The following is a 23,401-nucleotide window of genomic DNA, read 5'->3' on the forward strand; positions in this document are numbered from 1 at the left end:
GGGTGGGTGTGAAAGAGAGAAGTTGACTCAACTAAAGGTTGGTGCATGTGTGGGGAGTGGGAGAGGAGTCCTGTCACTTCACATTTAAGCAGCAGGTTTGCGCCACAGCAGGCTAACGGACAAACAATCCATCCTTATTTACCATGCTCAATGCCAATCCCATTGGATTGGAGAGAATTGGATTCCCACATCCAGTGGAGAATTCTTTTCAATTTGAAGGAGCCCATTAAAAGTCTTTTTCTGTCCGTCTCTGTTTCACTCCGCTCTGCTCTCCCTATTTCTCTCGCTGGAAGTTTACCAAGAAAGGTAGAACTGTCATTACACAAAGGTAAGACAAAGAACACCATCTACCCACCTGGCTGCCTCCCTGTCTGCCCGTCCCTATTTTAAAATTATGGCTGTTAAATTTAAATCTCAGCTCATGGGCTGTACTGTGGTGTAGTGGGCATCCCTGTAACCCTCACTCTTTAGCCTAGCGGAGGCAAAAGGCCTTTGTGTGTGGAGTATAAAAAAAATCTTTGCCCTGGTCAAAACAGTTTCCCCTTAAAAAAGTATTTTATTAAACTACCATCGTCCACTACAAGGAATGCAGTACCACAGTGTAGATATGGAGCTGTTCTATGGAGCTGTACACCTCATTAAAACTTCATTTACATTAAAAACATATATATATATATATAATTTGTTAAACATTATCTATTAGGTTTAACCAGCAGCGTCTTTGGGAGGCATTACTGCCACCTAGTGGTCCTGTTCTTTTACTAGCCCGTTTTCTTTTCCAAATGCATGTATGCAAAAACAAATAACAGTTTTGTCTATAGGCCCCATTTGGACCTCATGTCATGTACACATACCCAACTACTGTCCATATGTGACCCACACCACTTTTTTTTATACCTTTTAGCACAAGTCGGCTAACACTTCATGGCAGATGAGTACATGTTTGCCTCAGGTTACATCCCATGATCCAGGAATTCAAATTCCTTTTTTTTAACAAAATGCTGTAAGGTTGATGAGGTCCAAATTTGTTTTGTTAATATTTGAGCAAGTGTGGGAACAAAAGGAGTTAAACTGAGGAAACTGTCAAAAATGTCCAATCATCTGTGACATTCCTACATCTGTCCTCCAAAGACCAGCACAATAACTTCACACGGTTTAACCGGGAGTGATGTGGAGCGTATGCACGTCTACAGAACGGGAAGGTTTTGAATAAACAGGGGGGAGTGAGCGGAAAAGAAAAAGCAAGGGGGGGGGGGGGATATGGAGCAGCACGCGAAGCAGAACAGAGGGAGGAAGGGAAAGATAAATAGCGAAGGAGAGGGGGAGTCGGTGGAAGGATGGATGGATGAGATGGATAGATGAGGAATTGCTTTCACTTCCAGCTTGCGAGTGGCTTCACTCAAAGTGGTTTCCAAAGTGCTGCAATTCTGAAATGCCTCAGTGGGCCTCTCACAGCCCCTGATAACATTCTCACAACACCCTCATTACCTTCTCAAAACAGTCCCCTGCTGACACACACACACACACACACACACACACAAGCACGCACACACAATGCACAAGTGCACAGAATACACCAGCAGCAACAACATATAGGAGAAGTATTTGTAACAGGCACAAGCGCACACTGCCGCACCTCCCCCCACCCCTGTTTAACGGCGTAAATCTGACAGGATGGTTTCTCTTAGCAGGACTGGGAGAGAGGGTTTGGAAGATGCCGGGTTACTAAAGGGTTACTAAATAACCAGAGATAGGAGAGGGGGAGAAAATATATATATATATATATATATATATATATCCATGAGAATTCTCAGAGTGGCGGTCCGCATGGATTCCCTCAGTGTTTGTTATTCACAGGCAGCCACCGCAGACTGGGAACAGGACCAGCCCCGTTTGTTAATTTGGTCAGAGTAATATTTCAATAAATCATACTGTGCCAGTGGGTGAAGTGTGTGCAGGCTGCTCCCACAGGACACACTGTAAACCACAGCCTGGCTTTGTTTGTTGATGAGCTGCGCCATCTCCATTTTCAACATCTAATGATGTGGGCTGATTAGGATTTCTTCAAATTTTCATTCAGACATTAATTTTTTTGTGGGTCATTTTCGCTGCGTGTGCCATCTTTAATTTTTTAGCAGCAACACTAGACTTCCACCCAAAGCTGTGGAGAAGGCAAAGAATATGCAGTTTTACTGAGTTGAAAAAGAAAGTTGGTGAAAACGCAGAACATGCTGTGGGTTCATTTTTGCAGAGCCAAGCTACAGATTTAATTTGGAGCAGTACAGTCCAGAGCCTAATGAATCCAAGTCCAAATATAGTCGTGGACGTGTCATGTTCCTGAGGAAGTATCTCAGTCTTCATGGCCAAAGAATGCTAAATTATCAAAGTTTTTCTTGGATCAATGCGAAACTTTAGGAAACGACTTTAATTCAATATGAAATTCATGAATGAAAACCACTTTTATTATTCATGAAGTATCCCATAAAACGCTGATGCAGCCCATAAACAAACTACTGCAAGGTCACTTTGCCACTTCCAACTTGTAATTTGATTCGGTGCCCTCACGCCTTCTATATAATCCTCATTGAAAGTTAATAGTATTTTTGTAGCAGCATGTGTTTAAACACGGCTGTAAACGCGGACGACGGCGTGTGTGGATGTAATGAAGTTTAATGTCCCTGACAACCTGTGTGTGGCACCTTCTTTCCTTCCCCATCATCACTGGATAACTTCAACAAACCTCAGAGACGCCGAGCTGCCACCTTTTCAGGACTTTCTTCTGACTCGTGTTACTTCCTGTACTTATCAAGTTCTCCTTAACTGGAGATTTCAGCAGCCAACTGGAAGATTTCCTGTAGCCGGTTAGCATATGTTGCTCATTCCATCTGATTTTCCTACCCATCTGATGTGCAATCCCCCCAGGTATGGATACTTGATTCCTGAGCGTGGTGAAAGTATCAGCTGTGAGAACCCAATATTGGCATTTAAACACCATAGGCGTGCAGAGGCGTCTCGTCTAGAAACTGCTGCAGTCTTTCGACCTGCAACTTAATACAGGATGAAGCCGTAGAGTCAGGTGAAATTAAACGTAAATCCCTGAAAGGGTGAGCTCTGTGTTGCAGGAAGTTTACGAACATCCTCCAGTAGATGTGACACACATGCATTTAATGAACACCTACAGTAAATCTAACCAAATCACCAGTTCCAAGGAGGTGCCACACTGTGCACAGGGAGTGAAGTATTAAAATTAAAAGGCCATGATGGTTTCGCAATTATGTTTGTTATTATTTTTGGGCAATTGAGAGCAGCTTATTAATAGTACTTTACAGGAAACTGTAGTTTTAGATCATTCTAGCACAGCAGGAGAGTCGACATGCGCACACTTAGTTTTGAGGTTTATTTTGAAAACAATCTCTTATCACAGTGTCCAAAGCCCTCACTGTCCCCCCTGATGCTGTACAAAAAAAAAAAAACCCCACCTGAACATTCACGATATGAGAGGAGGCTGCCAGAAAGCACTGCTTTTATCAGCTGTCTTTTTGATGGATTACATATCTGCAGTAATGATCAAGAAGTTGATTTAGTCTCTGCGGGGAACAGATTGGGAGGCAGCTCAGTCTCAAGTCCAACATTCAACACCACCACTGGCTGGAATGGTGAATAGTGTTCACTTTCTACAACACTTTTATCTCTATTAACATCTGAGTGACAGAGACTGGAGTGTAGTATCTCTGTGGGGGAAAATACTGCAAATTCAGAGTAGATAACAACAATAATAATAATAATAAAAACATAACAGGCAGCAGAGAGGCTGCTCAGATATTCTCCAGTAATTAAAATAAGAAACCTGTCTGTAACACAGTGACTACAGCAGCTGCTCCTCCACACCTGCTATGAAGATAACGTTTGTCGCATTGTCCCCAGACCACAGCAGATGACAGATACTGGGCTGGTTTCTTTAGTGAACCACAGCTAACTTTAACTATCTCCGCTATATTCATGCTTCAGCTGCTTCATGTCAGCAGTAATAGGGTACGTGCAGTGCAGATATCAGTGTTTTCCACGCTTTTTTTCTTTTTAATGGGGATCCAGTCTGTTCCAGGAATAAGGAAAAAGTAACAAACCAATGCAGCCCAGACTGTAGTGTTACTCAGGATTATCCACACTGAGATCATTGTCATTCCTCATGTTATTGCAATAAACTGATGTTCTGTTAGCAGTTGATCTTTACTGGAAAAGGGGAGGAAAATTAGATGATCTGATCAGATAGAAAGAGCGTACACAGGAGAATAGAAGGAAGGAAGGAAGGAAGGAAGAAAGGAAGGAAGGAAGGAAGGAGGGAAGGAAGGAGGGAGTGATGTAAAGAAGGAAGGAGGGAAGGAAGGAAGAATTCAGTTTTTTGGTGATTTTCTTTTTGTGTGTGGTCAGTCATGAGTCATTTGTAAACAACATCCATAGACATACAGTAGGTGCTGATTAAACTTGGTCCCAGTTGGATTTCTTTCATCTTTTGTTTATTAGCAGACTTATCTACTGTATAAACGAATATCTTCATCATATTTCGCCCCACATTACTTTTTGTTTTATCTTTTTTGTCCTTGAAATGGTGACCATCAAGTCACTTGAGCTCATCAAAGACCTTCTATACTGAAAGGAAGTTGTTTTTAGTTAGAAAAGGTTCATCAAGGTTTTATTGAACTTGTTGGATTTAGTTTTATACAAAAGTGTTTTTGCTTTTTGCTTTCTTTTACCTAATAGAAAAAAAGTTGACATTTCAGATTTGAGTTTTTATTGACTTCCTAAATATATACCAACTTTTCTGGAAATGTACTTTGTGGATAGAAAGGTGACCATGCAGGAAACGTTGACCTGACGGAGACATTGATACTGACCAGTCTCCACTCACTGGAACATCACCATCGGTCTGTTTACTGAGCTTCCTCCTGACAAGGACAAATACAAAGAAGTGTGTGTCCGTTCCACAGGGAGCTGCTGTGTACTGTACCTAACTGTATAGAATACAGCCACATGTTCTTATACCCACAAACAAACAGGCTCGTGGGGGGAAAAGTTGTTTTATGCTTGTGGTGAAATGTGGATGGTTGTGCTTGTTTTGTCTGATTGTTACAGTGTTGTTGTTGGTGTTTTTATTGACCTCTGTCAGTATAAGGCCTGAGGGATACACGCTCACATATCTCAGCAGCTACTCTATATAAAATATTGAGAATAGAGTGCAGCGTTACTTCGTTGCCCTGTCAGGTGTTCTCCAGCAGGTTTGGAGTTTTTTCCCCCTCTTCGTCGTCGTTGTTGGGTAAAGGGTTTTCCTATTAGTGGATTAAAAGTTGTTTTTTTTTTTTTTTTAAAGCTAACCTAAATTTCAGCTATTTTGTAAAATTATGATAACCTTTAACATTTAGTTTTATTCTTGGGACTATACTGGGGCTGCTGTCAGTTCTGTTATATATGGTCTGATCTATATGATCTATGTGTGTTTTACTGTGTTTCTGTAAAATCTGAATTAGTAATCTTTAACCTTACATCTATAAAATACAATATAAAATACTTACGACCAACTGGACGATGACCCCTGGTTTTTCTCATGATTAATAGCAGCACCTAAAGCTCCTTTTATGGAAATTTTGAAGGTAAATTCACATACTTTCACTGGATTTTGCCCCAAGCACATGCTAATTTCTGACCCTTGTAAGGATGCGTTTGAGAAGGCACAGCGGTTGGAGAGAAAATCTGTAGGAACACACTGATGGTCTGTCTCCGTAGCATCTTGTATTTTTTCTATCTTTTTTTTTTCTTCTTTTTTTCTTCGTCTTCTTCTTTCTGCTCCCTTTGTGGTCCACAGTTACCATGGAAACACTTTGGCATGATACGTTTAACCAAGGAGAGATGCATCTCCGATATTTTCCCTCCTCTCCCCTGCGATTGGGGGAGAAACATTTTAATTGACCAGGTTAGAGGAAGAGCTGGGCAGAGGGTAGGCAGCTGCCAGCCGTTGGGGTTGCTGTCAGTAAATGTTAAGTGGAAAATGTTTTGCCATGAAACACCATCTGTTTGTCCTGCTGGTTCACCCTGCACTGATCTCTGACTATATGCACTTAACTTTGGGTTCCAGTGTAGCAAATATTTCAGCCGTACAATAATAAGGAGCTCAAGCTTCGATTTTTACCAACAGATTAATTGAGGTTCAAGAGTCGGAGGATTTGTTACCTTTTCTTTTTTATGTGTTTGTTGTTGGTTCAACAACTAAACATTTAAAAAAAAAAAAACATACCAGAGGCACAGAAACCCATAGTTAATACTAGTAAATTGGTTTATAAGATGATGTTCAGAACTGGACAGAGAATACTATTGATCTCATGTTATTAGAGATCGGGATCTGACCCAGTACAATTTGTAAGTAAATTAAGGATGTGTTGTTTCAAACTAAAACGTACTTATTTAATGTGGTTGCAGCAGCAGTATCTGTCTGTGGTCATATTTGGTATTTGATTAAAAATACTGAATAAAATCGATGTTTGTTTTTTTCATGATGGTATATACAATACATCAGCAGCACTGAACAATACTCTCTGAGCTGAAAACAAAGAGTAACATTTAATAAATGTACAACAATGTGATGATTACAACTAAATGAAGGAGAAATACAATACTCCAATGTATCATTTTTGTTTTACCCAATAGACAAAAATACTTTATCAGCCCAAATACACCTTAAACTTTTTGCAAAGCTGAACAGAAAGTGAGCAGAGCTTTGACACCACTGCAGTGGCACATTTCAACTGAGAACACTGCCTCCTGCTGTCTGAAGAGCACTATTTCTGTGACAATAAATACATGAACTCACCTATGTTGGTATGGTAACAGAGCATGTCTTACAGTAAGTCACCTTCTTGTATTTACCCCTAATGTTAACATACCAGTGGACATTGTTGTTGTACTTCAATAACAATGAGACACTGAGCTGCAGTAGAAAAAACACATGCAGTAACACTGACTGACCACTGCGCAGCGGATTGTGGTGAATATCTGGTGATATATAATATCGGATCACTGGCCCAACAGTCACCAGATTAATAATCTAAATACAGTTCAGAAATTCTACAATGTTAAACGGTGTCCACAGAAATACAAAAAAAAAAAAATCCCTTAAAAATGTGTTTTTTTGAATTGCTTGTTTTTGTGTGTTTTTTCCCCCAGTGCGACACTGAACTGGAGTCACATTCAGGCGCCTCATCACCTACTTTGAGTCACTAACGTAAGTAGGCATATTTTTCTCTCCACTCTCGTTATTTTCTCTTTCAAACTTTCTTGGTTTGGATTAAACGGGATAGAGAATGTTCCCCGACATTGCTCTGGTGTACAGGTATTATGTTGTTATAATCAAATGGATTCTGCTCTCATAAAAAGAAATAAATAAAAAATACATCCAGTAATAGAACTCCTTCAGCAGTAGCTGCAGTAATTTCCTCACAGTAGTGAGCATCTTGCTTTTGGCAGCTCAGAAGCCTCCATTACACCTGTTGGAGCTGTGCTTATTCCATCTGATGCTGTCAAAAATTCTCATTATGCTGGACAAACACCATCCACCTCCTGCACTGTGCTGTAATCCAGCAAATTTCCCTCCAGACCTAAAGGTGGTGGTTCATAACAGGAGCGTGGCAGGGGTCTGCAGCGGTTTCCAGTCTAAAAAGCTGCATAGCATTACATCAGTTCCCAATGGTGAACACCTTCAGTGTGAACCATATATTTTTGATCAGGAAAGGAAACTGTTTTTTTGTTCCTATGTAATGTTCGGGGGCCAAACAGATGACGTTGACTGTCAATACGATATAAAAACGTCAGTGACAACAACAGCAGGTATTCAAGTTCTGATGGTTGTGACGACTGACTGTGTACAAGACGATGCAGAGATCACTGTAACCACAGACAACCCTCTTAGATACAAACACACATTTTATTATTTTATGTATCATTCGTTCTTTTGTTTGATATTTTCATACTTGTACCATGAACTGTGTATAGGAAAAGGACTGAGCTGTGTGATGGCAAGCTTTGGTTGCTCTCCTGCCTTTCCTTTATAGAGTGAAGTAATTGGTCTCACTGGAGAAATGGTTGGTGATCTGTTGTTGGTGAATTGTTGTACACCGTGGGCTGTTCAGCTACAGTACGTCCATTTGTTCATGTACAATCTAAGCTTTTTTTTTTTTTTTACTTGGTTGCAGTTAAACTTAGGCTTTATTAATCTATTAACAGTTACCTGCTGTTTTTTGCCAAACTGCACAATTAATAGCAGCTCTTTTAATTTGACTTTTAAAGGTTAATTCACATATTTTGACAGGATGTTGCTCCAAGCCCATGCTATTTTCAGACCCTTGTAAAGAAGCATCAAGGCTAAAACATCACACAAGCTCCCGACGCAGGTTTATTCCCATTTGCGTGTGCGTCTTTTATTCACCTCATATGTAGACATGTGGCATCAAAGTCTAAATCTTGCGTACTGTAATGGTACCCCAGGGCCGACGCGTCTCCCTATGATACTTGAGCCTGTATTAACAGCACATTTAGTACACAACAATTGCCCTTATTCAAATAGCAATTTTATAGCTGCTGCATAAGTAAAGACTTGAGCCTAAATTATTTATTAATACTGTTTAATTGAGGAGTAAGAGGCTGGGCCACATAAAATATGCTGGGGAGCTGTGATTGGTTCCCAGGCTGGACATTAGACACTTCATTGCCATCATTGGTTAGAACTATTTATATCCCATATATTTTATATTCCATTGTTCTCTCTCTCTCTCTCTCTCTCTCGTTCTCACATGCACACTCTCTCTGTCATGAAGCCTACGCAAGTTACCCTGCTGTGTAGCTAAGCTAACCACAGTGAAACTATCTTAATTGTAAAGGACAAACTAATGATTCATTTTCTTGCCTGTTCTCCACTTTGCTTTTGACAAATACCACATATTCGCTTCAATAAATAGTAATGTTATGATAGTGATTTTGATGTTATTTAAAATGAAGTGTCTTCTGTAGAGACCGATTTGCAATTAACACGTGACCCCAAAAAACCCCTCTTGTCTGGGGGAAAGTCAATCCAAATGAACTTATTCCTCCACCCCCTCGCTCTCCGAGTTATTTCCTCCTCAGCTGATGTGGCTGTAATGTTGTCTGCTTCAGTGAAAGGCTCAGCCTGTTTTCACCTCCTGACAAAGCAGGCAGACTTTTTGAATAGACCGGAGAAATAGGAAGGAAACCCTTCCTCTCATAATGGACTGTGACTCACTCTGCGTTCTCCGACGCTCCAGACAGTGAGGTTTTTTTTCTCTCTTTTTTGAAAAGATAACTTATCCAATCAAACTTTAAATGATAATGATGTAAACTGTGTAAAGTCACTGTGGTGAAGATCATGGCGATGTCAAATATGTGGCTCTGCACAGAAGAGATCAGCCTCTCTGTGCAGCCGCCCACACAAGGCTCATCCTGAATTTACTTTTGTTAGGATGGAATTAAGTGTTTTCTTTTAAATTCGGGCTTTTATAACATGAAGTTTCACTTCAGGTCAAGGAACAGCATTCAGATAAAATGAACTTTTCTGTTTTTTTGGAACCACGGCAGCAACACTGAAAGAAATCCTCTCTGAATGCCTCTGGCCTTGACCATTTAACAGCTCTCTGAGTAATTTATTTTTCAACACCCATGTTTTTTAATTTTTTTCTCTCTCTCTTTTTTTCATCTTTTTTTGGCTCACCTTGAAATGAATAGCCTTTCCTTCATTAGTGAGAATGGAACCTGTATGGTTGTATTGAATATAGCCCTAGGTCACAACACTCAAATGAACCAAACCCTATTAATTTGAGGGGCTGGTGGTGGGCTGGAGGCTGTGTGTGTGTGTCTGTGTGTGTGTGTGAGACATGTTTATGAATGCATGAATTTGCTGTTTAAATAAGAGGGGAAATAACAGGAGTTGCATTTTTTGTTTAAATGCGCACATTCTAGTTGTGAAGAGGTCAAAACCCATGTAAAAATTAAAAATAACCTAAAACCAAACCTCCATCCTGTTGGTGCCTTAATGCACCAATTAAGACAGCACCTAGTCCACTGCTCAAGCACTGCTCTAACCTTGCACCCTACTTCAGTTAACTATCGCAAACTCTTATACCAGCAGTAATCATGCAGTAATCCAGTTTGAATTATTAAGTCAGTATTTAACCTGTTTAGTTGAACACGAAAGTGTGATACTCGCTGGAATTGAAGAAAGACAGACAGAGAACTTATTCAACAGCTCCAAGTCCATCTATTTTTTATGCCATTTGCTTCCACCTAGTGGAAGAGAATTCCATTGTTCTGACTCTCACTGCCACATAAACGAACAAAGACGAAGATTAGCAGTGAATAAATTGTTTTCAGACCAATTTAGTGAAATAGGATAATTCCCTGTGGCACATGTCTTCTATTTTGTTTAGGTTTCTTTCTGGAGGCAAAAGCCAATTCTTGTGCTTGGGTTAGGTGAGTCACCACAAAATTTTATAAAAATGATACATTGTCACATATTTAACATATTTCTCCTCACTTCAGCTTTGACTGATTTAAAACATTAATATGCTGACAAATAAATGCAATGAGCCAGTAAAACAAATCAACCAAAATCTAAATGCACACACAGAGTTTTGGTGGTGTTAAAATGAAAAACTCAGTAGCTCCGTTGTTAGCCTTTTCTTGGCCCAAGTTTAGTCATTTAGTTTTTTTCGTTCATTTATTCAAAACATATGTGTCTGTCCAACTTTTTATTTGTCTCATTAAGTCATCACATATGCCCCGTTCAATGACTGGGTTACTTTATGGGAGTTTTTGGTTATATTTAGGTGGAGTGTTTTATTTCTGCAGCTTCCCTGGTGCCCACATAGACCTGTGAAACACTTAGCTTCTGGAACATGCTGGGGAACTCTGACATTAACTCTATGTGCCACTCTGGGTAGAACATAGAGTTCACGACCTATGAGAGTTCTCTGCCACAGTGACTGTTGGATATATGATAAGCCTCCCCACCTGTCACAGTTATGGAAAAAGTGATTGTGTCTGCTCGCTTCCTGTAGACACTTTTCCTTGTCAGGAACCCATCTGTGATGCACACAGAGCAGCTTGGCTGCATCTTTCTTTCCTACCGCGTCACTGTTAACACTGAAGCTTCTATAGAGTTTCCTCCAATACTTCAGTCAGACCTTCACTCTAACTTAAAGTAAAACTGAGGAGATGATGTTCCTCAGGCTGGCGTCTCTAAACTTTGAAACTGTCATATTAAGCAAAAGTGACACTCTTTATATATATATATGTATGTATATATATATATATACACACACACACCCCAGAGCAGGAGACGAATCACGTTTTTTCACAGTGATTAATCATGAGGTGGCTGTGGATTAATCATCATTAATTGTGATCACAATTAATCATCATGGATCATGATTAATCAAGATAATTCTCTTTATTTGTGAACTGGACATATAACAGGAGATTAGTGTCTGTGTGTAGTTACATTTGTATGTATATGTCTATACATGTGTATATATGTACATAGCTATATAGAGTACAATATACATATGTGTACATATATGTATATGGTACTCTATACGGCTATGTTTATGTGTACAGTATATATACATATATACTTGTGTATACTGTATATTAAAATATATATGTACTATACTGTATGTCTTTATTTCTATAATAATACAATATTTTTGTTAATGCTTAAAATAATCATCTCTAATGTAAAAATATTATCTTATACTGGGGTTAAATTATGCATCTGAAATATTTACAGCGACACATAAGAGAGTAAAGTGACAGCCTCACTGTTCTAATGACCAAAGAATCCTTGTTAAAAACAGTGATACATTTTAAATGGACTTACATTTGACAGAGCCTTTGAAGGTTGTTTTTAAATAAACATGATTTGACATTTTTTGTATAAAATAAATTGTTTTTCAAAAGATATCCTAGAATGACTACGCCCTGCTCAAATAATCCCCCCCCCCCCCATGCTTCTCCCACCCCCACAGTAGTTAATGTAAAAATATGTAAATGGAGGACCTGGCCTTTGGTCCCTCAGTGATTAATCCCAGTTTATGTCCCTGTATTTGTGGTAAAGATCTCAACTCCTGTCAAGTTTTTTCATGAGAGATGCAAAAATACTTTCATGGAAAAATGATTACTTTGGCTCTGTGCTCTCTTGATATTTATTCTCAATGGTTTTGATGCTAAAATTATTCTTTTTTTTTTTTCAAATAGTAGTTTATGGGAGCTAATACCTAATACACTAGAGGTACGAGCACCGAATGAAATCTTCTGATAGAAAATGATTCATTAAGCAGATTCATGTGCTGTTACAGCAGGGCTATGAATCTTCCAGTCAGTCTAAAAGCAGCACTTCATAGTTGAGCCCACAGAGGACCGTCTTCTCACTGCCTCAACTTTCCGCTAGTACCTCATGCGCTCTTTTTTCATTTGTCTCCGACCCATCGTTCCTCGTTTCTTGGCATGCACGAGCGCGTGCGCGCACATGCCTTGTTCCGGTCGCTGTTTGTGTATTTGGAGAATGTTCTCCACTGTTCCTGGGCCTCAACACACTATCCATCTTCCTATCTATCCACAGACAGAAGGGGCCTGCTTGCTCCTTCAAATGAGAAAGTAAAAGGCTTCCCTCCAGCTCTGTACCTCTAAAGATCAACTGTAAATCACACTAATGGAATTCATTCCAGTGTTTGTGTGTGTGAACTGGTGTACGTGTGTGTATTATTTCTCCAAGATGAGGCTGTATTATTTTACAGCAGCTATCGTATGAGTAAACACTCCCACAGCAAGTGCCCATCAGAGCATGGCAGTGAATATATACTGCACACATTAGATAGTGATGCTCTTTTTTGGTTCACTTGACATAAGTTTCAGACAGTGCAAGGGGGCCGCACAATTGGAGGGGCCGTGGTCTCGGGGCGTCCTCCCTGTCAGGGTCCTTCAGGCAGTCAGCCAGAAACAACATAATGAGAACTTCATTGTGATTGAGGATCTAAAAAATCTGGTTATTCCTGCTTTTGTCTCTGATTTGCTGGTGGATAAAATTGGACTCGGCAACAAGAGTGTGCGGCGTTTGCAGCGTGAGCTACGCAAAACAGAACGGAGCGTAAAACGAAAGTGACAGACGGAGAGACAGACAGATAACCTGAGAGACAGAGACAATCAATCAGAAAAAGGTTAGTGCGAAAAGTGATAAAACGCTCAGAGGAGGAGTCATTCCAGCCGTGTACAGGGCACAGGGGAGCCACCAGGGTGGCTGTGTGTGTGCGTGGGTGTGGGTGTGTGCGTGTGCGTGTGTGCTCATGTTTGTCACCTGATGAAACATTGAGCAAAACTATGACATACAACCATTGTATGTTATTTGGTTGAGATGAGGTGTAAAAGACAATAAAGAAAAGAGTGAAAACAGGCTGCATGAACACACACACACACACACACACACACACACACACACAAGGCTCTAGAATATAAGAACTGATCAAGTGTGTGTATGTTTCTGTGTGTGTGTTTCTGGTAGACTTTAGACTGCTTCTTAGTAACGTTGGTGTTTTAAATCTAAGCACAGATTTCACAGACATTTAACATACCTGCTAACAGCAAAATGGCACGTTAGCTGATAGCCTGCTATAGTGTTGTACATAAGTGAGTGAAGAAGGAAAAAAACTCAAGAATTTAGTCTACAGTTTCCTTATTTCTGGCCTGAAATAAAATGTAACTTTTAATGTTATTAGCCGTAACCTCCCAGTTATTTCTGCAGACCTTGACATTTCAGATAAAAAAAAAAAACAACACTTTTTTTTTAGTTGTATTCAGTCAAATGAAAGAAAACTCAGGTGAAACCTAACTTTCACTGTTAAAGACAGGATTACAGATTGGCCTTCATTTTCGGTGCGCTAATGTCTCAGTAATTACAAAAATATTCTCAAATGGATAAATGAAAGAGACACAGAGTCAACTCTAAAGTCCAGACCAAATATTAAATATATTATTATTAGAGGAGTGGTAATCTATGTAGTTTTGAATGCCCTCTAGTTGTAGGCAGTGGTACTGTAGTCTGGAATATGTAATATATAAGGTTGTTACACAAAGATCCTCAGTGACATACAGTATTTTGGAGCCACAAAGCTGAACCAAGTTTTCAAAAATAAACACATGCCCGCTTTTGTTACCTTAATGAATGTATTCATGAGTATGGCTTTAGTTCTACAGCACAAAAAGAGAAATTCTCCTTGTGCATTGGCTTCTCACCCAGGCATAGAGAAAAACTACACATTGTTGCATAAATGGCGTAGTTTGAACAGCAGTTGCAGCTGAAGTTGAAGGGACGAATGGGCTTTGAAAATTCAGGTGTATCACAATACCAGACAACAATTGTTGGGACGACCAAAGAAAGAGTTGTTCACCGTGCTCTGAGAGGACGTCCAGTTTTACTGTCTGTCAGTTCCGTATTGTTACACTGTTGTGCAGAGCAGGAATCTATTGCTGAGCCAGGTTTAAAGTGTCAGTCAGTGTGTCCTTGAATGGGAATATAACCCTCAAACACACCGTTTAACCCCCCAGTGACAGCCCTGGTGTGCACATGCTGTGTGTTGCCGTGTCTTATTTTTAACTTTTTTTTAAAGACTTGCCAAGGTTGTTCCATCAGCCTGGTGTCTAAGGAACAAATATGAAGTTAAGAAGATTGAGCAACACAGACACAGACTTTGAAGGTTTCCTCCCTCGCTGTCTGTTGAAGGTATGTTTAAGTGTCTCACTGATCATAAATTACTGCAGTTTCATGTTTCACTTTAACAGTGTTTGCATGTGGGGTTGTTTTAAAGCCTCAGTAAGCGTGTGTTTTGGACAGGCTGCCTCGCCACATCAATGCCGCAACAGTAAAAGTGACCGAACACTTGAATGCCTCGGCATCATCCATCACAGAGTTGCTTCTGTGTGCCATATTCATTACTCATATAATGGAGAAGGGCTGGTGCATAAATGTCTGACAAGACCTAATGAAATGTGTCTCATTCCACATTCCGTTACATCGTAATAATTGTACATAATGTGGAATTAGAACCATGCATTTTTATATCACTCCATAAAGTGCACACGCTCGTCCTTGTCCACGTGCGACACCGCCACATCCGTACCTTTCATCCGTACCTTTCATCCGTACCTTTCATCCGCTGCTCTTGTGTATTTCGTAGTTTTGGTTTGTGCCGTTTATTTACTGTGCCGTTCTCTTGATGGTGTTTTAAAGAAAGAAAAGAAAAAAATATGCAGAGACGGTTATTCATCAAATTTTAGATGAAGACGTTCTTAATTCTGTGAGTGACAGAGAAAATATTTTGTGCAGTGTGATACCTGTGAGGGGGAGGCAAAAAGACATAAAAACAGTGTGAAGAAAAAGGGGAACAGCGAGTGCTGAGCAGAGGAGGATGGAGATGACAAGATGTGCATTTCCTGCCGGTCGCAGGCATTAAAGATGTCTTTGTGAAATCTAATGGCGTACGTGCTGAGATTAAATCAGCATCTCACTTGTTTTCCACCCAAAAAGAGGGAAATACATCAGCAACCTTTAGACACATCAATTTACAGTATATTATAGTGTCGGCCTCGTCTAGAATCTTTTATAAAATTTCCAAATTTATGGGATCAGTCATCTTTGTTTTAGAGGTCTGAAATTCACTATATCAACGGACGAAAGGACATAATTTCAAGCCTTAAAGGTAACGTAAGTCATCATTAAATATCAATAAAACAAAATGAAATGACCTTTAAACATCTAATTGGAATGGCTTTAATTATGATTTCATGCTAATTATCTTCAGACCAATTTGTTTTTAATCAGATTGCAGTTAATTTATAGCATATTGGAAGAATCGTCATAAGGAATAAGACGTCGCCTCTGCTCTATCACACTGGACAGTGTTCTGCAATAGTCGCCGTGGCAGTGTGTGTGTGTGCGTGTGTGTGTGTTTCACTTTTGACTTTTACAAGATGGCAGCACTCTGCCTGTTCCACCTCATCTCCATAGCTCCATCTATCTTTCTCCCTCCCTTCCCCTCCCCTCCCCGCTCTTGCTCCTTCATTTGCTCCCTCCCTGCTGTCACATCCTCCGCGGCTACGTTCTTTTATGCTAATGAGGCTAAGCCACTGGTACCCGTGTTGACGCTGCAGGATACTTTCACAAACATTTAACTCTTGGAGGAGGAGCAAGGTGCTCGGTGTTAGCACATTTTAAATGTCAACTGGCACCGCGACAGGCGAGAGGTTGCAGAGAGCTTTGAAAATTTGCCCTTGCGATGTTCACCTGTTTTATTCAGCATGCCAAAAACATTCCACACAGATCCAGTTGGTGCTGGAACCTTCAGGTCAGCCTCATGTGAGGGAGCGAGTGTGTTCAGAGTCGTATCTAACATCCATTTCTGATTAGCTGAACGTGCCTTTCTTATCCGTGAGGCCAGCGTCACTTCCTCCACTCTTCTGGTTTTATAACTTCAAACAGATGTTGTTACCCTACTGCAGGGCTGTGCTCAATCCAGCCACACACGCATTAATGAGATCCAACACTATTGCCTGATAAGGCCTGGGTGAGATATAGAACACCAGTGATGGATGGGGTGGAGGTCAGGGTTGGGAGTCCACAGGAGTCCCCGTCCCCCCAACCCCCCCCACCCCCACTTCTACACTTCACTCTTAAATGTTTTCCCTATTGGTTAGATTTGTGGACTTCCCCTGCAAAAATCACATCACTTCCTCAACTTGCACACAAAAAAAAGACCTTTGAAGATTGGACCATAAACAGTTTGTCATTTTAAGTATTTAGCTTTTTTTCATCAACCAACCAGATGCAGCAGGAGATAAATTACACAAACATACAAACTACAACCGTAGAACAAGAACAACTACACCATAAAATCTACACTGTTCTATGTAGAATAAAGGTTTGAGATACGACGTGTGCTAACAGGTCACCAAGACTCTCTATGTTTGACTGTTTTAGATGCTACGGTGGCTCTGATGACCACATTGAATAGACAGATGTATAGACAGACAGACAGACAGACAGAATGATAGATAGAATGTTATTAATCCATTTGGGAGTTCCTTTTGGAAAATTAAGGAGATGATGATGATGATGATGATCAAGATCAAGAACAGAGCAGTTCTGATTTCTCCTTCATCAGATTAATAACCAACTGAAGAAGCTGTATTCAACTTGACTAACTAAGCGACCCACTCTTATGGCCTAGTTAAAAAAAACCCTCTTCAAATATAACCTACAGTTCTTACATACACTTCCCACATGAAGGCAGGCGTGACAGCTTGGGGAAAGATTCTGTTGCTTCTTCTGAAACTCGTACATTGATGAGCTGGTAGTCATAATTAGTGCATTCATTAAAAAAAAACTACATGTTGCTTCTTCTTTTTCTCATTTTCTCAGGGCCACGGATCACAAATACAGCCGATAATTATGGTCTATTTTTAGGGACTGGAGAGACGAAGACACCAGAATATACAGTAGTGACCTGTCTAAGAATGATGAGTGAAGGAGAAGCATTAGTAGGATTGAATATTTACACTCCTGTTAATTTGAATAAAGTACAAGTTTTTATTATTTGCCCAAGGCATTTGCATATCATTTATGGTGCAGGTACACACTGTTGGTTATATTTGGAGACAGAGTGTGCAGTGCTCATCAGGCTTAAATGTTGTGATCGATTTTGATTCTAGATTATTTGATGGGTACGGTTGAACATATTTCTCCTGTTGTCGAAATGTTTCACCACACCGTTTGAACGCAACCGTAGCTGAACTCGTCACAATAATCTCATAATGAATAATCCAAGATTATCAATTTTAAAAAAATACAACGTGGAATTCAACCTGCAGCGTTCCTTGTCAGAAAGATAAACAGCAAAGGAAGCAGGGTTTAATTAGTGAGGCTTCATATCTTGTGTTAAGCAGAGCAGTACAGACGATGTGATAGATTGTCTTTATACCCACTATCACTTCATCTGACTTTATATATTATTTCCATGTGTAAAATGATAAGACAAACACAAAGAAATATGACAGTGGATTTTTTAATTGCGGTCTCACATTATAGCTTTTTACCGCTGCACTTAGGCTTCACTTTCACTCGTATTAATTACCTCAAGCAAAGCATGAGATGCTGGAGGCAGTAATTAGAAGCTATAGCATATTAAGAATATCCTGACATTACTCTGAGGAAGAAACCACCGCACAGTCGAAATTAGTCCCCACGGAGAGCAGTAAACAGGGCAGATGAAGGTTTTTTTTGTTTTCGGCCCAATGTTTCCTGGGTCTTGTGGTTCCTGTTTTCCGACTAAAAAATCTTCTCAGCTGAAGAGCCTAATTGCTCTTATATGCTGTACAAACACAGATGGCACACATAGTTTCTATGAGCTTTTATTTTACCATTGACAACTGACATGACTGTAGAAAACGTTACGTTGGCTTAGTCTGGTCACACTAAAATAACCCTAAAAAAAAATTAGCAAATAATGCAGTTAAAGGTCAACATTATTCTTATTGTACTGTTTAAATGTACTGTTTATATTGATTGTTTGTATATAGGGCATATTGAACTCAACAAACCCCACATTGTTTTAGTTTAGCAAACTAAAAACCTTAGGTTGCAAAAACCAACCACCAATTGCTAAAAAGTGTTAGCAACTTAGCAGGAAGTTAGCAACTGGCTTTAATCTGAGAGGAGCTGGGCTTTATAAAAACACCCTCTATTACATTGTATGATCACCTCAACTGAAAAATATATATTATATATGTAGTCTCAGCTACAGTTTGAAATAACTGTATATTAGCGAACATGGATTTAGGCTAACAACAACTGTATAAATTTCACTTGTGTTGTGTTTAGTGTGTTTGTGTTTAATATTTTGTTAAGTGGATAGAATAGCATTTTTTAAAATGTACATATTAACAAGCAATTAATATGCTAATAATTGTGAATAGAAGTTAGCATCAGATCATGGTAGCCTCGTACTGCTCTAAAACAGAGGTCATTTAAGTGAGTAAATCGTTCATTTTGGAGATTGTTGTCTTTGTGTAGTTTTGTTTGTTTAGCTGCAGCTTAACACAGCTAATATTGAAACTGTTTGAATATAAAGTCTTTTAGCAAATGTGTGCATATGTTAAAATGACAGAAATGAGCATTCAATGTAATGTTTCATTGATTTTTAACATGTTTTTTATAATTTTCAGACAATGCTTGTTATTTATTATAACCTTATCATTTGAGTTAGCATTTACTAGAACTGAGCATAAATTACATTATTTTAAGGGAACAAACTGAGGTAACGGTCTCTTGGACCTTTGTCCCTCCAGTGAGACTGATGGTGTCTTCACTGTACTCTACGTTCAGCAGAATCAAAGTCTTCCTTCCTCGTGCCTTTTGTCACCCCCTGCTTTCATCAAACACTTTTATTTTGTAGCTCCATCACTCTCCCTCTGTGTCTTATGGTCTGGTGTTTTCAGCCTTTAACACCCACAGCCGGAGAAATAATGAATCTTCTTTTCAGCACAATGTAATTTACATATATTATTATATTGCAATTTCACACTTATTTGCATGGGCTTGTGAGGCTTTTCTTATGAAAGCCGTACATTATTCTGTCTATACAGCCTGGGCAACTTAACACAAGCAAACTTAAGGGAAAAAAAACACAACAATTTGCACTATATTCCATTTAATTCACTTAGGTTCCCTCTTGGATGCTACAGTACAAACTGGGATGAGTTTGAATGTTATTACTACTAAAATCGTTTGCCTGTAGTACTTTTTTCCCCCATACCTAAAACAATAAAGCTCAGGTTTCCTGAATTCCTTCCTCCTCGGGTTATGTGCACAGTTGTTGTCTTCCCATGCTACAAAGCAGAAGTTTTACACTCTAACACTGGTGTTGTCTGCAAATCTCTTTGGAGGAGGTGAGAGCTGGAATGCATAATCCTTTAAGACTTTAGTGCTCACTACATCTAACAATGGGAGTCTCTGAAAGTGAAGGGTAAAAAATAAGAAATATTTACTTTTCCTAAGCAAGTCCAACCCAAAAAACACTTAACATACTGCTTATTTGTTGATTTACCCAACAATTCTAAATATATTTAAGCCTAATGAGACAACTACTTCATTTACTGCATACAAAAATATAATAGGGATTATTGAATCAGGTTTTTAATAATTGTTCACCTGCGGTACAAATTCCTAAGAATTATTTTTCTCCCTCAGCTAAACTGCAGGGGGTTCTGTAATTATCATATACATTTTCATCTCATTATTTAGTCTCCTATAGTCAAAGACAAACACAAGNGGTACAAAAGACACACAGGTTCAAAGAAAAAAAGAGATATAACAGAGCCAGTTAGCTGCATTCCTTTGAACAAACAGCCACGCTCAAACAAAGCTGCCTCTTATTGTTTCAACTCCGTCAATCAGATATCCCTCTGTGGTGTTTATGCAAACAATGGCGTTGCACTCACTGCTTGGCGTGGTGTAATGAAATAACATCTGGAAGAGTGGCACTGTGCATGATTAGCTTAATGGAAGATCCGACTCACAGCCGTCTTGCTCATTTGCTTGTTTCAATATGAGGGGATTATCACTGATTCGCAGATAGGAATGAAGATTTCTCCAAAATGCGTGCTTCCTGCCTGCCTCCCCCTGCTATCACGGTCCCCTTCCTCTTATGCTACATCACCTGCATATTGGAGTTTAAATGATGTACTGTATGTATACAGCATACAAACCTGTTTTGTTCTATGGAACCACTAGTCCGTCTGTTTTCTTTCGTATTTCTTTAGGTTTGAATCATAAAAAACAATTTGCTCAAAATATAAAATTAATATTACCATGTTAAACTCATGTTAAATATATAACAGCTTGCTTCTAACTGTATTGTCATGTTTTATGTTCCTAATGCATTAGTATTTTCTTAGCTAATGCATAATTGTGTCAAATGGTTGTGCAGTCACACTGCTCTAGTGCAGGCATAAAGGCATTATGAGGAGGAACAGTACGTATTCACATGTAGCTAAATAATTAAACCCAAAAATACATACGCACAACTACTAAATGGTGCAGAACCTTAACACTCACAGGATTTGTATTTCAAATAAAAAATGACAGTGCTAATGAAAGCTAGCTGTTGTTTCTGACACAGTTTCAATGCATGACCTTCACATGCGTCTTTACCATAGTTAAAATATGACATATGAGTCAAAAACCAGGCAGTGTACTCGTGATCGTTTCCGAGACAGAAAACATATTTTAACACATTTTTACATAAGTCAAGTCTGTAACTTGTTCTGGTTGAGTCTGTCATCAGCGTGGCAATGTTGTCGCTCCATGATGCTGCCATTGCAGCGACGTTGCATCAACAATATGAAGCTGTTGTGGCAGGCACATGTATGATAAGTGTATGATAATAGCCTATGATAATAGTTGTGCTGTTGATGTAGCTCTGCAGAAGCGTGGAGCTTTGAAGCACTGGGCTGCAGGCCTGCTGAGATTAAAAGGTGCCTGAGCCATGCTTGGCTCCATTATTCACTGGCTGTTGTTCATTTTGCTTTATAGTAACACACGCATTGACACCAAAGGCAAAATGCGATAGAGCAGGAAAACAGCCCGCAGCCTTTAAAAGTCCAATGTTGCATTCATGTATTTCATTATCTGGCCCAGGAGCAGGGGAGAGGATGGAGCAGGAGGAAAGAGACTTAGAGGAGGATGAAGAGGACAGAGACTGATTGTGTTATCACAGTGTTTACATTAAACATCCAAAGGCTGGAAGGCCTTGGATATATTATAGTCACCAGAGGGGGTTCTCTTGGTTGTGTGTGTGTGTGTGTGTGTGTGCCTGTGTGTGTGTGTCAGCACTCACACTTGTAGTTTATAGCTGAAATCTAAAGTCAAAATGACAAGCAGATGCTAACTAAAGTACTGGGGACTAATTAGTTGTGTTGACGGTTACTTACTTTCTATCGTCCAATCAGATCTTGGCTTTGCCAAGTCTTTCGTTTTGGAAGGTGAGCCCGTAGCTTGTTATTCAAGCCCTGTAAAGGAGCTTTTGTGAGACGCTGGAGTTGGCGTCCTTCAAATACTATCTGTACTTTAACAAACTCTCTTCAGGGGGAGTGGATACTACTAAAGGGTAATGGTCTCACTGGCTTTCTCAGTTCAAAGTACAAGTATCAGCTGTCTGAACATGCAGTTTCAGTTTGTTTTTGTTTTTTCAGCCTTTGACAAACACACACATTCATGTATTCATGTATTCATACACTCATCTCTTCCTAGGCTACAGTACACCTATGTGCCACCAATGCAGTTAGGTCACAGGTCTTAGTCACAGGTCACAGGTAATAGTAAAAGTGTGTATACAAGGTGTTTTACCAAAATCCCCGGCAACAACTTATCAAGTATTGTATCTGTGCTTGTTTATCCGTCGTTTCCTGCGGTCGTTGCCTCGTATATTCAAATATCTGCACAAAGCTGCCCCTGCTCTTGTACTCCAATCCCCTTACGCCTCCACTGTCTGGCAGCAGTGATTCATTCCTCACAAAGGACACGATGGATTCTCATTCATGATTCCTCTGGCTAATTATGCTCCTGCAGCATTAGCATATTTTCACATCGGCTACACCCTAGTTAGGGTGAGGTGTGTGGCACGTAGGACTTGTGAGTGTAAACAAGCCGCCACAGAGAATGTGCAAAGTCCTTCCTGGAAAATCTGCATAATGTTTCTCAGTGTTTTTGTTGAGAAATAAAATAATAACAACAAGCCTCATCCTGTGTCTAATTGCAACAGCCTTGAATCTATTATAATGATATCCTGAATTAAATTGACTGTGTGTATCCAGGCCATGTTCAGATATGGCATTGGCAGGGGTGATCCACTTAAGCAGACGCACTAGAGACACAACATTCACTTCTTAACTTGGGTTTGTTACTAAGAGGCACCGCGTATCTGCACAAAGCAAACTTTGTGTCCGTGTAGTGGGGCAGCGGTCTGGAAAGGTCATGTTAGGATGACTTTGAAAAAGTATGAGTCCCCAGGCTACATCATTTGAGAAGCACTATTTAAAAGAACAGGATACAACAGTTTTCACATGCATTCAATTCTTATTTTCACCTGCAGGTAGTGCTATAAATACTGTTCCAACGCCCTGCCCAGTAGGTTAAATTGACTTGAACTGTATTAGAAATCCAGTAGGTTAAATTGACTTGAACTGTATGGACTTGAACTGTGGTCGAATCAGAACAAGTAGTACATCACATGTTTGTAGGCTA

General features: G+C 39.7%; 1 protein-coding gene across 8 annotated transcripts in view; it reads left to right on the top strand.

Moving 5' to 3' along the window:
* The window catches only part of rbfox3a (RNA binding fox-1 homolog 3a), a 413,293-nt gene that overhangs the window by 139,810 nt on the left and 250,082 nt on the right, over nucleotides 1-23,401 (top strand). For all 8 annotated transcript variants that reach the window (XM_017034186.1, XM_017034193.1, XM_017034191.1 and 5 more), the window contains one exon: nucleotides 7,213-7,270. The gene's annotated coding sequence lies outside the window, so the exon portion shown is untranslated. The remainder of the gene's footprint in view (nucleotides 1-7,212; nucleotides 7,271-23,401) is intronic.

This window comes from Cynoglossus semilaevis, chromosome 8 (assembly GCF_000523025.1).
Source record: "Cynoglossus semilaevis isolate Cse_v1.0 chromosome 8, Cse_v1.0, whole genome shotgun sequence".
In the NCBI taxonomy this organism is placed as follows: domain Eukaryota; kingdom Metazoa; phylum Chordata; class Actinopteri; order Pleuronectiformes; family Cynoglossidae; genus Cynoglossus; species Cynoglossus semilaevis.